Source organism: Eleutherodactylus coqui, unplaced genomic scaffold (assembly GCF_035609145.1).
Source record: "Eleutherodactylus coqui strain aEleCoq1 unplaced genomic scaffold, aEleCoq1.hap1 HAP1_SCAFFOLD_197, whole genome shotgun sequence".
Classification (NCBI taxonomy): Eukaryota; Metazoa; Chordata; class Amphibia; order Anura; family Eleutherodactylidae; genus Eleutherodactylus; species Eleutherodactylus coqui.
Genome location: NW_027101977.1, coordinates 201,433 through 215,000, shown reverse-complemented (window position 1 = coordinate 215,000; position 13,568 = coordinate 201,433).

Below are 13,568 nucleotides of genomic sequence, written 5' to 3'. Positions count from 1 at the left end.
CTAAGTGCGGAGCCCGGTGTGTGGTGGAAAGGGGCTGACCCGGCTGGCCGGGGCCGGCGGGAGCTGCGGCTGCCGGGGCTGAGCCGAGTGTCGATGCATGTCGTGAGAACCGGGAAGGGGACAAACCGGTGGCTCCAGGCCGGGTTGGAGTTCCAGGAGGTCGGCCTGACTCTGGAGGTTTTCCCCTTAGCATTTCCCCATAGGCCAAAAGGGGGGAAGTCAAAAAAGCACCCCCGGCAGATGTATGCAGAAGGGGCTGGGGGGTGACGGAGAGCGGGCTGTTGGCAGCTGTGTGGTGGCTGCTGGCAGCCGTGTGCTGGCTGCAGGGGTGGGCCTGGGCGGCTGCCGAGGGCCCCCGTAGTGCACCTACCAGTAGGGGGCTCGAGACCCAGGCTGAGCCTCCGATGTGCCCGGGCAGGACACCCAGGAGGCGGGGAGCAGCCCCCGCTGAAGTCCATGGCAGTTGGCAGAGGCGAGTCTTGGAGAAAAAACGACAAAGTCCAAACGCTCCAGGCGTGCCGGCCAGGGGTGCGGACCCGGGTGGCCGGGCCGGCGGGAGCTGCGGCTGCCGGGGCTGAGCCGAGTATTAGTGCATGTCCTGAGAACCGGGAAGGGGACAAACCGGTGGCTCCAGGCCGGGTTGGAGTTCCAGGAGGTCGGCCTGACTCTGGAGGTTTTCCCCTTAGCATTTCCCCATAGGCCAAAAGGGGGGAAGTCAAAAAAGCACCCCCAGCAGATGTATGCAGAGTTGGGCTGGGGGGTGACGGAGAGCGGGCTGTTGGCAGCTGTGTGGTGGCTGCTGGCAGCCGTGTGCTGGCTGCAGGGGTGGGCCTGGGCGTCTGCGGAGGGCCCCTTCAGAGTGCACCTACCAGTAGGGGCTCAAGACCCAGGCTGAGCCTCCGATGTGCCCGGGCTGGACACCCAGGAGGCGGGCAGCAGCCCCCGCTGAAGCCCACGGCAGTTGGCAGAGATGGGTCTTTGAGAAAAAAATGACAAAGTCCAAACGCTCCAGGCGCTGGCCAGGGGTGCGGACCGGGCTGGCCGGGGCCGGCGGGAGCTGCGGCTGCCGGGGCTGAGCCGAGTGCCTATGCATGTCCTGAGAACCGGGAAGGGGACAAACCGGTGGCTCGAGGCCGGGCTGGAGTTCCAGGAGGTCGGCCTGACTCTGGAGGTTTTCCCCTTAGCTTTTCCCCATAGGCCAAAAGGGGGGAAGTCAAAAAAGCACCCCCGGCAGATGTATGCAGAGTTGGGCTGGAGGGTGACGGAGAGCGGGCTGTTGGCAGCTGTGTGGTGGCTGCTGGCAGCCGTGTGCTGGCTGCTGGGGTGGGCCTGGGCGGCTGCCGAGGGCCCCCTGAGTGCACCTAGCAGTAGGGGCTGATGACCCAGGCTGAGCCTCCGATGTGCCCGGGCAGGACACCCAGGAGGCGGGGAGCAGCCCCCGCTGAAGTCCACGGCATGTGCCAGAGGCGAGTCTTGGAGAAAAAACGACAAAGTCCAAACGCTCCAGGCGCCGGGCAGGGTGGCGGACCGGGCTGGCCGGGCCGGCGGGAGCTGCGGCTGCTGGGGCTGAGCCGAGTATTAGTGCATGTCCTGAGAACCGGGAAGGGGACAAACCGGTGGCTCCAGGCCGGGTGGGAGTTCCAGGAGGTCGGCCTGGCTCTGGAGGTTTTCCCCTTGGCTTTTCCCCATAGGCCTAAACGGGGGAAGTCAAAAAAGCACCCCCAGCAGATGTATGCGGAGGGGCTGGGGGTTGACGGGGAGCGGGCTGTTGGCAGCTGTGTGGTGGCTGCAGGGGTGGGCCTGGGCGGCTGCGGAGGGCCCCCTGAGTGCAGCTACCAGCGGTGGCTCAAGACATTGCCTGAGCCTCCGATGTGCCCGGGCAGGACACCCAGGAGGCGGGGAGCAGCCCCCGCTGAAGCCCACGGCAGTTGGCAGAGATGAGTCTTTGAAAAAATGACAAAGTCCAAACGCTCCAGGCGCTGGCCAGGGGTGCGGACCGGGCTGGCCGGGCCGGCGGGAGCTGCGGCTGCCGGGGCTGAGCCGAGTGTCGATGCATGTCGTGAGAACCGGGAAGGGGACAAACCGGTGGCTCCAGGCCGGGTTGGAGTTCCAGGAGGTCGGCCTGACTCTGGAGGTTTTCCCCTTAGCATTTCCCCATAGGCCAAAAGGGGGGAAGTCAAAAAAGCACCCCCAGCAGATGTATGCAGGAGGGGCTGGGGGGTGACGGAGAGCGGGCTGTTGGCAGCTGTGTGGTGGCTGCTGGCAGCCGTGTGCTGGCTGCAGGGGTGGGCCTGGGCGGCTGCGGAGGGCCCCCTGAGTGCACCTGCCCGCGGTGGCTGAAGACATTGCCTGACCCTCCGATGTGCCCGGGCAGGACACCCAGGAGGCGGGGAGCTGCCCCCGCTGAGGTCCATGGCAGTTGGCAGAGATGGGTCTTTGAGAAAAAATGACAAAGTCCAAACGCTCCAGGCGCTGGCCAGGGGCGCGGACCGGGCTGGCCGGGCCGGCGGGGGCTGCGGCGGCCGGGGCTTAGCCGAGTGTCAGTGCATGTCCTGAGAACCGGGAAGGGGACAAACCGGTGGCTCCAGGCCGGGTTGGAGTTCCAGGAGGTCGGCCTGACTCTGGAGGTTTTCCCCTTAGCTTTTCCCCATAGGCCAAAAGGGGGGGAGTCAAAAAAGCACCCCCAGCAGATGTATGCAGAGGGGCTGGTGGGTGATGGATAGTGGGCTGTTGGCAGCTGTGTGGTGGCTGCTGACAGCCGTGTGCTGGCTGCAGGGGTGGGCCTGGGCGGCTGCGGAGGGCCCCTTCAGAGTGCACCTACCAGTAGGGGCTCGAGACCCAGGCTGAGCCTCCGATGTGCCCGGGCTGGACACCCAGGAGGCGGGCAGCAGCCCCCGCTGAAGCCCACGGCAGTTGGCAGAGATGAGTCTTTGAAAAAAATGACAAAGTCCAAACGCTCCAGGCGTGCCGGCCAGGGGTGCGGACCCGGGCTGGCCGGGCCGGCGGGAGCTGCGGCTGCCGGGGCTGAGCCGAGTGTCGATGCATGTCCTGAGAACCGGGAAGGGGACAAACCGGTGGCTCCAGGCCGGGTTGGAGTTCCATGAGGTCGGCCTGACTCTGGAGGTTTTCCCCTTAGCATTTCCCCATAGGCCAAAAGGGGGGAAGTCAAAAAAGCACCCCCAGCAGATGTATGCAGAGTTGGGCTGGGGGGTGACGGAGAGCGGGCTGTTGGCAGCTGTGTGGTGGCTGCTGGCAGCCGTGTGCTGGCTGCAGGGGTGGGCCTGGGCGGCTGCGGAGGGCCCCCTGAGTGCACCTGCCCGCGGTGGCTGAAGACATTGCCTGACCCTCCGATGTGCCCGGGCAGGACACCCAGGAGGCGGGGAGCTGCCCCCGCTGAGGTCCATGGCAGTTGGCAGAGATGGGTCTTTGAGAAAAAATGACAAAGTCCAAACGCTCCAGGCGCTGGCCAGGGGCGCGGACCGGGCTGGCCGGGCCGGCGGGGGCTGCGGCGGCCGGGGCTTAGCCGAGTGTCAGTGCATGTCCTGAGAACCGGGAAGGGGACAAACCAGTGGCTCCAGGCCGGGTTGGAGTTCCAGGAGGTCGGCCTGACTCTGGAGGTTTTCCCCTTAGCTTTTCCCCATAGGCCAAAAGGGGGGAAGTCAAAAAAGCACCCCCGGCAGATGTATGCAGAAGGGGCTGGAGGGTGACGGAGAGCGGGCTGTTGGCAGCTGTGTGGTGGCTGCTGGCAGCCGTGTGCTGGCTGCAGGGGTGGGCCTGGGCGGCTGCCGAGGGCCCCCAAAGCGCACCTACCAGCAGTAGCTCAAGACCCAGGCTGACCCTCCGATGTGCCCGGGCAGGACACCCAGGAGGCGGGGAGCAGCCCCCGCTGAAGCCCACGGCAGTTGGCAGAGACGGGTCTTTGAGAAAAAACGACAAAGTCCAAACGCTCCAGGCGCTGGCCAGGGGTGGCGGACCGGGCTGGCCGGGCCGGCGGGTGCTGCGGCTGCCGGGGCTGAGCCGAGTGTCGATGCATGTCGTGAGAACCGGGAAGGGGACAAACCTGTGGCTCCAGGCCGGGTGGGAGTTCCAGGAGGTCGGCCTGACTCTGGAGGTTTTCCCCCTGGCTTTTCCCCATAGGCCAAAACGGGGGGAGGCAAAAAAGCACCCCCAGCAGATGTATGCAATGGGCTGGTGGGCGATGGAGAGCGGGCTGTTGGCAGCTGTGTGGTGGCTGCTGGCAGCCGTGTGCTGGCTGCAGGGGTGGGCCCCGGGCGGCTGCGGAGGGCCCCCTGAGTGCACCTACCAGTAGGGGCTGAAGACCCAGGCTGAGCCTCCGATGTGCCCGGGCAGGACACCCAGGGGGCGGGGAGCAGCCCCTGCTGAAGTCCATGGCATGTGCCAGAGGCGACTCTTGGAGAAAAAAACGACAAAGTCCAAACGCTCCAGGCGTGCCGGCCAGGGGTGCGGACCCGGCCGGGCCGGCGAGAGCTGCGGCGGCCGGGGCAGAGCCGAGTGTCGATGCAGGTGGCGAGAACCGGTATGAGGGTAATCCTGGTCGCTCCGGGCCGAGCCAGGGTTCCAGGAGGGCGGAAGGAGCGGGCCCGTTTCCCCTGATAGCGCCGACGGCGGTAAAATAAGGCCTCGCAAAACGTCAGCACGAACACCTTGTCGGGGTATAAGGGAACGAGCGGTGTGCGGTCTTTGACAAAGTGACACTATTTCTCAAAAAAAGCACCCCCGGCAGATGTGTGCAGAGGGGCTGGCTGGTGACGGAGAGCGGCGGGCTGTTGGCAGCAGTGTGCTGGCTGCAGGGGTGGCCCGGGGCGGCTGCGGAGGGCCCCCAAAGTGCACCTGCCAGCAGTGGCTCAAGACCCTGGCTGAGCCTCCGATGTGCCCGGGCAGGATGCCCAGGAGGCCGGGCACGGACCGCAGCTTGCCCGCTTTGCCGTCCGATGAAGCTTGCACGGTCAGAAAAGTTTCAAAGTCCCAACGGGGAGAGAGTGTTGACGGCGAGGGGGCGCTGGCTGCTCCAGGGGCCGGGAGGGAGGCCCTGGAGGTCGGCCTGGGGGTGAGTGGAGCGGCCCCCGTGTGTCCCTGAGCGGCCCCCGGTCTTTGGTCGAGAGGGGGTCTCAGCCGCTAATGTGCCCGCCTCAGGGAGTCCGGCCTGGGGCGAGTGGAGCAGCCCCCGTGTGTCCCTGAGCGTCCCCCGGTCTTTGGTGGAGAGGGGGTCTCAGCCGCTAATGTGCCCGCCTCAGGGAGGCCGGCCTGGGGCGAGTGGAGCAGCCCCCGGGTGTCCCTGAGCGTCCCCCGGTCTCTGGTGGAGAGGGGGCCTCAGCCGCTAATGTGCCCGCCTCAGGGAGGCCGGCCTGGGGCGAGTGGAGCAGCCCCCGTGTGTCCCTGAGCGTCCCCCGGTCTTTGGTCGAGAGGGGGTCTCAGCCGCTAATGTGCCCGCCTGGGTACCCAGGGAGGCCGGCCTGGGGCGAGTGGAGCAGCCCCCGTGTGTCCCTGAGCGTCCCCCCGGTCTCTGGTGGAGAGGGGGTCTCAGCCGCTAATGTGCCCGCCTCAGGGAGGCCGGCCTGGGGCGAGTGGAGCAGCCCCCGTGTGTCCCTGAGTGTCCCCTGGCGTTTGCTGAAGAGGGGGTCTCAGCCGCTAATGTGCCCGCCTGGGTACCTAGGGAGGCCGGCCTGGGGCGAGTGGAGCAGCCCCCGTGTGTCCCCGAGTGCCCCCCGGTCTTTGGTGGAGAGGGGGTCTCAGCCGCTAATGTGCCCGCCCCAGGGAGGCCGGCCTGGGGCGAGTGGAGCAGCCCCCGTGTGTCCCTGAGCGTCCCCCGGTCTTTGGTGGAGAGGGGGTCTCAGCCGCTAATGTGCCCGCCCGGGTACCCAGGGAGACCGGCCTGGGGCGAGTGGAGCAGCCCCCGTGTGTCCCTGAGCGTCCCCTGGCGTTTGCTGAAGAGGGGGTCTCAGCCGCTAATGTGCCCGCCCGGGTACCTAGGGAGGCCGGCCTGGGGCGAGTGGAGCAGCCCCCGTGTGTCCCTGAGCGTCCCCCGGTGTTTGGTGGAGAGGGGGCCTCAGCCGCTAATGTGCCCGCCTCAGGGAGTCCGGCCTGGGGCGAGTGGAGCAGCCCCCGTGTGTCCCTGAGCGTCCCCCGGTCTTTGGTGGAGAGGGGGTCTCAGCCGCTAATGTGCCCGCCCGGGTACCCAGGGAGACCGGCCTGGGGCGAGTGGAGCAGCCCCCGTGTGTCCCTGAGCGTCCCCTGGCGTTTGCTGAAGAGGGGGTCTCAGCCGCTAATGTGCCCGCCCGGGTACCTAGGGAGGCCGGCCTGGGGCGAGTGGAGCAGCCCCCGTGTGTCCCTGAGCGTCCCCCGGTGTTTGGTGGAGAGGGGGCCTCAGCCGCTAATGTGCCCGCCTCAGGGAGTCCGGCCTGGGGCGAGTGGAGCAGCCCCCGTGTGTCCCTGAGCGTCCCCCGGTCTTTGGTGGAGAGGGGGTCTCAGCCGCTAATGTGCCCGCCTCAGGGAGGCCGGCCTGGGGCGAGTGGAGCAGCCCCCGTGTGTCCCTGAGCGCCCCCCGGTCTTTGGTGGAGAGGGGGTCTCAGCCGCTAATGTGCCCGCCTCAGGGAGGCCGGCCTGGGGCGAGTGGAGCAGCCCCCGTGTGTCCCTGAGCGTCCCCCGGTCTTTGGTCGAGAGGGGGTCTCAGCCGCTAATGTGCCCGCCTCAGGGAGGCCGGCCTGGGGCGAGTGGAGCAGCCCCCGTGTGTCCCTGAGCGTCCCCCGGTCTTTGGTCGAGAGGGGGTCTCAGCCGCTAATGTGCCCGCCTCAGGGAGGCCGGCCTGGGGCGAGTGGAGCAGCCCCCGGGTGTCCCTGAGCGTCCCCCGGTCTCTGGTGGAGAGGGGGCCTCAGCCGCTAATGTGCCCGCCTCAGGGAGGCCGGCCTGGGGCGAGTGGAGCAGCCCCCGTGTGTCCCTGAGCGTCCCCCGGTCTTTGGTCGAGAGGGGGTCTCAGCCGCTAATGTGCCCGCCTGGGTACCCAGGGAGGCCGGCCTGGGGCGAGTGGAGCAGCCCCCGTGTGTCCCTGAGCGCCCCCCGGTCTTTGGTCGAGAGGGGGTCTCAGCCGCTAATGTGCCCGCCTCAGGGAGGCCGGCCTGGGGCGAGTGGAGCAGCCCCCGTGTGCCCCTGAGCGCCCCCTGGCGTTTGCTGAATAGGGGGTCCCAGCCGCCAATATGGCCGCCTGGGTGCCCGGGGGAGCCGCCTGGGGTGGCCCTGTGCAGCCCCCGTGCGCCCCTGAGTGTTTTTCAGTATCTGGCTGAGACACCCCCTGACCCTCCGACGGTGTCCGTTTGGAGCGCCTGGTGCCTGGGCACCCCCTGAGTGTTTTTCAGTATCTGGCCGAGACACCCCCTGACCCTCCGCCGGCGTCCGTTTGGAGAGCCTGGTGCCTGGGCACAGACCGCGGCAGCTCCCGCTGGCCGCATTGACAGAGTGCTGAAAAAATGACAAAGTCCGAAAATGCCTGAGAACCGGGAAGGGGACAAACCGGCGGCTCCAGGCCGAGCCGGAGTTCCAGGAGGTCGGCATGATTTTGCCGGTTTCCCCATAGGAGGTGCCAAGTTGCCAAAATGGGGGAACTCAAAAAAGCACCCCCGCCAGATGTATGTAGGGGGGCTGGATGGTCGATAGGGAGTGGGTGCCTGGCAGCAGGGGCCACCCCGCGCGGGTGCCCCGGGGGGCCCGCGGGGGGCCCCCGAAGACACCCCCCCCAGCACTCGCTGAAAACCCCGTCCGAGCCGCCCGCGCTGCCCGGAGGGAGTCCCGGGAGGCCGGGCACGGCCCGCAGGTCTCTCCCTCTGCCCCCCGGTGAGGTTTGCACGGGGGGAAAAGTTTCAAAGTCCCGACGGGGGCGAGAGACAGTGCGGCGAGGGGTGGCGGGCTGCTCCGCGGACCCGGGGGAAGCCCGGGGAGGGCGGCCTGAGGGCGCGGAGGGCCCCCTGAGAGTGCCTACGGGTAGTAGGTGAGAAACCCTGCCTGTACCTCCCACGGGGCCCGGGCAGGGACCCCGGGAGGCCGGGCAGAGCCCGCAGGTCGCCCCCTTCCCGTCCGATGAAGCTCGCACGGTCAGAAAAGTTTCAAAGTCCCAACGGGGGGAGAGTGTTGACGGCGAAGGGGTGCTGGCTGCCCCTGGGGCCGGGCTGGAGCCCCTGGAGGTCGGCCTGGGGGTGTGGAGGGGCCCCCTGAGAGCACCCAACAGCAGTTGCTCAAGACCCTGCCTGAGCCTCCGGTGTGCCCGGGCATGAACCCCAGGAGGCGGGGAACAGCCGTGGCAGCCCCTGCTGAAGTCCTTGGCAGTTGGCAGAGGCGAGTCTTGGGGAAAAAAACGACAAAGTCCAAACGCTCCAGGCGCCGGCCAGGGGGGCGGACGTGGCTGGCCTGGCCGGCGGGTGCTGCGGCTGCCGGGGCTGAGCCGAGTGTCGATGCATCTCCTGAGAACCGGGAAGGGGACAAACCGGTGGCTCCAGTCCGAGCTGGAGTTCCAGAAGGTCGGCCTGACTCTGGAGGTTTTCCCCCTGGCTTTTCCCCATAGGCCAAAACGGGGGGAGGCAAAAAAGCACCCCCAGCAGATGTATGCAATGGGCTGGGGGGTGATGGAGAGCGGGCTGTTGGCAGCTGTGTGGTGGCTGCAGGAGTGGGCCTGGGCGGCTGCGGAGGGCCCCCAAAGTGCACCTACCAGTAGGGGCCCGAGACCCAGGCTGAGCCTCCGATGTGCCCGGGCAGGACACCCAGGAGGCGGGGAGCAGCCCCCGCTGAAGTCCATGGCATGTGCCAGAGGCGAGTCTTGGAGAAAAAACGACAAAGTCCAAACGCTCCAGGCGCCGGGCAGGGGGGCGTACCCGGCTGGCCGGGCCGGCGTGGGCTGCGGCTGCCGGGGCTGAGCCGAGTGTCAATGCATGTCCTGAGAACCGGTATGAGGGTATTCCTGGCCGCTCCGGGCCGAGGCACGGTTCCAGGAGGGCGGAAGGAGCGGGCCTGTCTCCCCTGATAGCGCCGACGGCGGTAAAATAAGGCCTCGCAAAACGTCACCACGAACACCTTGTCGGGGTATAAGGGAACGAGCGGTGTGCGGTCTTTGACAAAGTGACAGTATTTCTCAAAAAAGCACCCCCGGCAGATGTGTGCAGAGGGGCTGGCTGGTGATGGAGAGCGGGCTGTTGGCAGCAGTGTGCTGGCTGCAGGGGTGGCCCGGGGCGGCTGCGGAGGGCCCCCAAAGCGCACCTACCAGTGGTGGCTGAAAACCCAGGCTGAGCCTCCGATGTGCCCGGGCAGGAACCCAGGAGGCCGGGCACGGACCGCAGCCTGCCCCCTTGCCGTTTGATGAAGCTTGCACGGTCAGAAAAAGTTTCAAAGTCCCAACGGGGAGAGAGTGTTGACGGCGAGGGGGCGCTGGCTGCTCCAGGGGCCGGGGGGAGCCCCTGGAGGTGGGACTGGGGGTGTGGAGGGGCCCCCTGAGAGCACCCAAGAGAAGTTGCTCAAGACCCTGCCTGAGCCTCCGGTGTTGCAGGGAAGGACACCCAGGGGGCGGGGAACAGCCGTGGCAGCCCCCCTTGCAGTTGAACAAAGTTTGAAGAGACAAGTCATGAAAATGACAAAGTCCAAACGCTCCAGGCGAGCCGGCCAGGGGGGCGGACCCGGCTGGCCGGGCCGGCGGGGGCTGCGGCTGCCGGGGCTAAGCCGAGTGTCGATGCAGGTCCTGAGAACCGGGAAGGGGACAAACCGGTGGCTCCAGGCCGAGCTCGAGTTCCAGGAGGTCGGCCTGACTGTGGAGGTTTTCCCCCTGGCTTTTCCCCATAGGCCAAAACGGGGGAAGTCAAAAAAGCACCCCCAGCAGATGTATGCAGAGGGGCTGGCGGGTGACGGAGAGCGGGCTGTTGGCAGCGGTGTGCTGGCTGCAGAGGTGTGCATGGGCGGCTGCGGAGGGCCCTCTGAGTGCACCTGCCAGCGGTGGCTCAAAACCCTGGCTGAGCCTCCGATGTCCCCAGGGAGGACCCCAGGAGGCCGGGCACAGACCGCAGCCTGCCCCCTTGCCGTTTGATGAAGCTTGCACGGTCAGAAAAGTTTCAAAGTCCCCACGGGGAGAGAGTGTTTAGGGCGAGGGGGTGCCGGCTGCTCCAGGGGCAACCCCTGGAGGCTGGGCACGGACTGCGGCACACCCCCTTGCGGTCGAACAAAGTTTGAGGAGACAAGTCATGAAAATGACAAAGTCCAAACGCTCCAGGCGTGCCGGTCAGGGGGCCGGACCCGGCTGGCCGGGCCGGCGGGGGCTGCGGCTGCCGGGGTTGAGCCGAGTGTCAATGCAGGTCCTGAGAACCGGGAAGGGGACAAACCGGTGGCTCCAGGCCGGGTTGGAGTTCCAGGAGGTCGGCAGGACTCTGGAGGTTTTCCCCTTGGCATTTTCCCATTGGCCACAATGGGGGAAGTCAAAAAAGCACCCCCAGCAGATGTATGCAGAGGGGCTGGCGGGTGACGGAGAGCGGGCTGTTGGCAGCTGTGTGGTGGCTGCAGGAGGTGGGCCTGGGCGGCTGCGGAGGGCCCCCAAAGTGCACCTACCAGAAGGGGCCCAAGACCCAGGCTGAGCCTCCGATGTGCCCGGGCAGGACACCCAGGAGGCGGGGAGCAGCCCCCGCTGAGGTCCATGGCATGTGCCAGAGGCGAGTCTTGGAGAAAAAACGACAAAGTCCAAACGCTCCAGGCGCCGGGCAGGGTGGCGGAACCGGCTGGCCGGGCCGGCGGGGGCTGCGGCTGCCGGGGCTGAGCCGAGTGTCGATGCAGGTCCTGAGAACCGGGAAGGGGACAAACCAGTAGCTCCAGGCCGGGTTGGAGTTCCACGAGGTCGGCATGACTCTGGAGGCTTTCCCCCTGGCATTTTCCCATTGGCCAAAATGGGGGAAGTCAAAAAAGCACCCCCAGCAGATGTATGCAGAGGGGCTGGCGGGTGACGGAGAGCGGGTGTTTGGCAGCCGTGTGCTGGCTGCAGGGGTGGGCATGGGCGGCTGCGGAGGGCCCCCTGAGTGCACCTGCCAGCGGTGGCTCAACACCCTGGCTGAGCCTCCGATGTCCCCGGGCAGGACCCCAGGAGGCCGGGCAGAGCCCGCCGCTTGCCCCCTTGCCGTTTGACGGAGCTTGCACGGTCAGAAAAAGTTTCAAAGTCCCAACGGGGAGAGAGTGTTGACGGCGAGGGGGTACTGGCTGCTCCAGGGGCCGGGGGCAACCCCTGGAGGCTGGGCACGGACTGCGGCAGCCCCCCTTGCAGTCGGACAAAGTTTGAGGAGACGAGTCATGAAAATGACAAAGTCCAAACGCTCCAGGCGTGCCGGCCGGGGGGGCGGACCCGGCTGGCCGGGACCGGCGGGAGCTGCGGCTGCCGGGGCTGAGCCGAGTGTCAATGCAGGTCCTGAGAACCGGGAAGGGGACAAACCAGTGGCTCCAGGCCGGGTTGGAGTTCCAGGAGGTCGGCAGGACTCTGGAGGTTTTCCCCTTGGCATTGTCCCATTGGCCACAATGGGGGAAGTCAAAAAAGCACCCCCAGCAGATGTATGCAGAGGGGCTGGGGGGTGATGGAGAGCGGGCTGTTGGCAGCAGTGTGCTGGCTGCAGAGGTGTGCATGGGCGGCTGCGGAGGGCCCCCCGAGTGCACCTGCCAGCAGTGGCTCAACACCCTGGCTGAGCCTCCGATGTGCCCCGGCAGGACCCCAGGAGGCCGGGCACAGAACGCCGGCTGCCCCCCTTGCCGTTTGACGAAGCTTGCGCGGTCAGAAAAGTTTCAAAGTCCCAACGGGGAGAGAGCGTTGACGGCGAGGGGGTGCTGGCAGCTCCAGGGGCCGGGGGCAACCCCTGGAGGCTGGGCACGGACTGCGGCAGCCCCCCTTGCGGTCGAGCAAAGTTTGAGGAGACAAGTCATGAAAATGACAAAGTCCAAACGCTCCAGGCGTGCCGGCCAGGGTGGCGGACCCGGCTGGCTGGGCCGGCGGGAGCTGCGGCTGCCGGGGCTGAGCCGAGTGTCGATGTATGTCGTGAGAACCGGTATGAGGGTAATCCTGGTCGCTCCGGGCCGAGCCACGGTTCCACGAAGGCGGAAGGAGCGGGCCTGTTTCCCCTGATAGCGCCGACGGCGGTAAAATAAGGCCTCGCAAAACGTCAGCGCGAACACCTTGTCGGGGTATAAGGGAACGAGCGGTGTGCGGTCTTTGACAAAGTGACAGTATTTCTCCAAAAAAAGCACCCCCGGCAGATGCGTGCAGACGGGGCTGGCTGGTGACGGAGAGCGGGCTGTTGGCAGCAGTGCGCTGGCTGCAGGGGTGGCCCGGGGCGGCTGCGGAGGGCCCCCAAAGCGCACCTACCAGTGGTGGCTCAAGACCCAGGCTGAGCCTCCGATGTGCCCGGGCAGGACCCCAGGAGGCCGGGCACAGACAGCAGCCTGCCCCCTTTGCCGTCCCATGAAGCTTGCACGGTCAGAAAAGTTTCAAAGTCCCAACGGGGAGAAAGTGTTGACGGCGATGGGGGTACTGGCTGCTCCAGGGGCCGGGGGGAGCCCCTGGAGGTGGGCCTGGGGGTGTGGAGGGGCCCCCTAGGAGCACCCAACAGTCGTGGGTCAAGACCCTGCCTGAGCCTCCGGTGTTGCAGGGAAGGACACCCAGGAGGCGGGGAACAGCCAGGGGCAGCCCCCCTTGCAGTTGAACAAAGTTTGAGGAGACAAGTCATGAAAATGACAAAGTCCAAACGCTCCAGGCGTGCCGGCCAGGGGGGCGGACACGGCTGGCCTGGCCGGCGGGGGCTGCGGCTGCCGGGGAAGATCCGAGTGTCAATGCAGGTCCTGAGAACCGGGAAGGGGGCAAACCGGAGGCTCCAGGCCGGGCGGCAGTTCCAGGAGGTCGGCCTGACTCTGGAGGTTTTCCCCCTGGCATATTCCCATTGGCCAAAATGGGGGAAGTCAAAAAAGCACCCCCAGCAGATGTATGCAGAAGGGCTGGCGGGTGATGGGGAGCTGGCTGTTGGCAGCAGTGTGCTGACTGCAGAGGTGTGCATGGGCGGCTGCGGAGGGCCCCCTGTGTGCACCTGCCCGTGGTGGCTGAAAACCCAAGCTGAGCCTCCGATGTGCCCGGGCAGGACCCCAGGAGGCCGGGCACAGAACACCGGTTGCCCCCTTGCCGTTTGACGAAGCTTGCACGGTCGGGAAAAGTTTCAAAGTCCCAACGGGGAGAGAGTGTTGACGGCGAGGGGGTGCTGGCTGCTCCAGGGCCCGGGGGGAGCGCCTGGAGGTGGGCCTGGGGGTGTGGAGGGGCCCCCTGATAGCACCCAACAGAAGTTGCTCAAGACCCTGCCTGAGCCTCTGGTGTTGCAGGGAAGGACACCCAGGAGGCGGGGAACAGCCGTGGCAGCCCCCCTTGCAGTCGGACAAAGTTTGAGGAGACAAGTCATGAAAATGACAAAGTCCAAACGCTCCAGGCGTGTCGGCCAGGGGGGCGGACCCGGCTGGCCGGGCCGACGGGAGCTGCGGCGGCTGGGGAAGAGCCGAGTGTCGATGAAGGT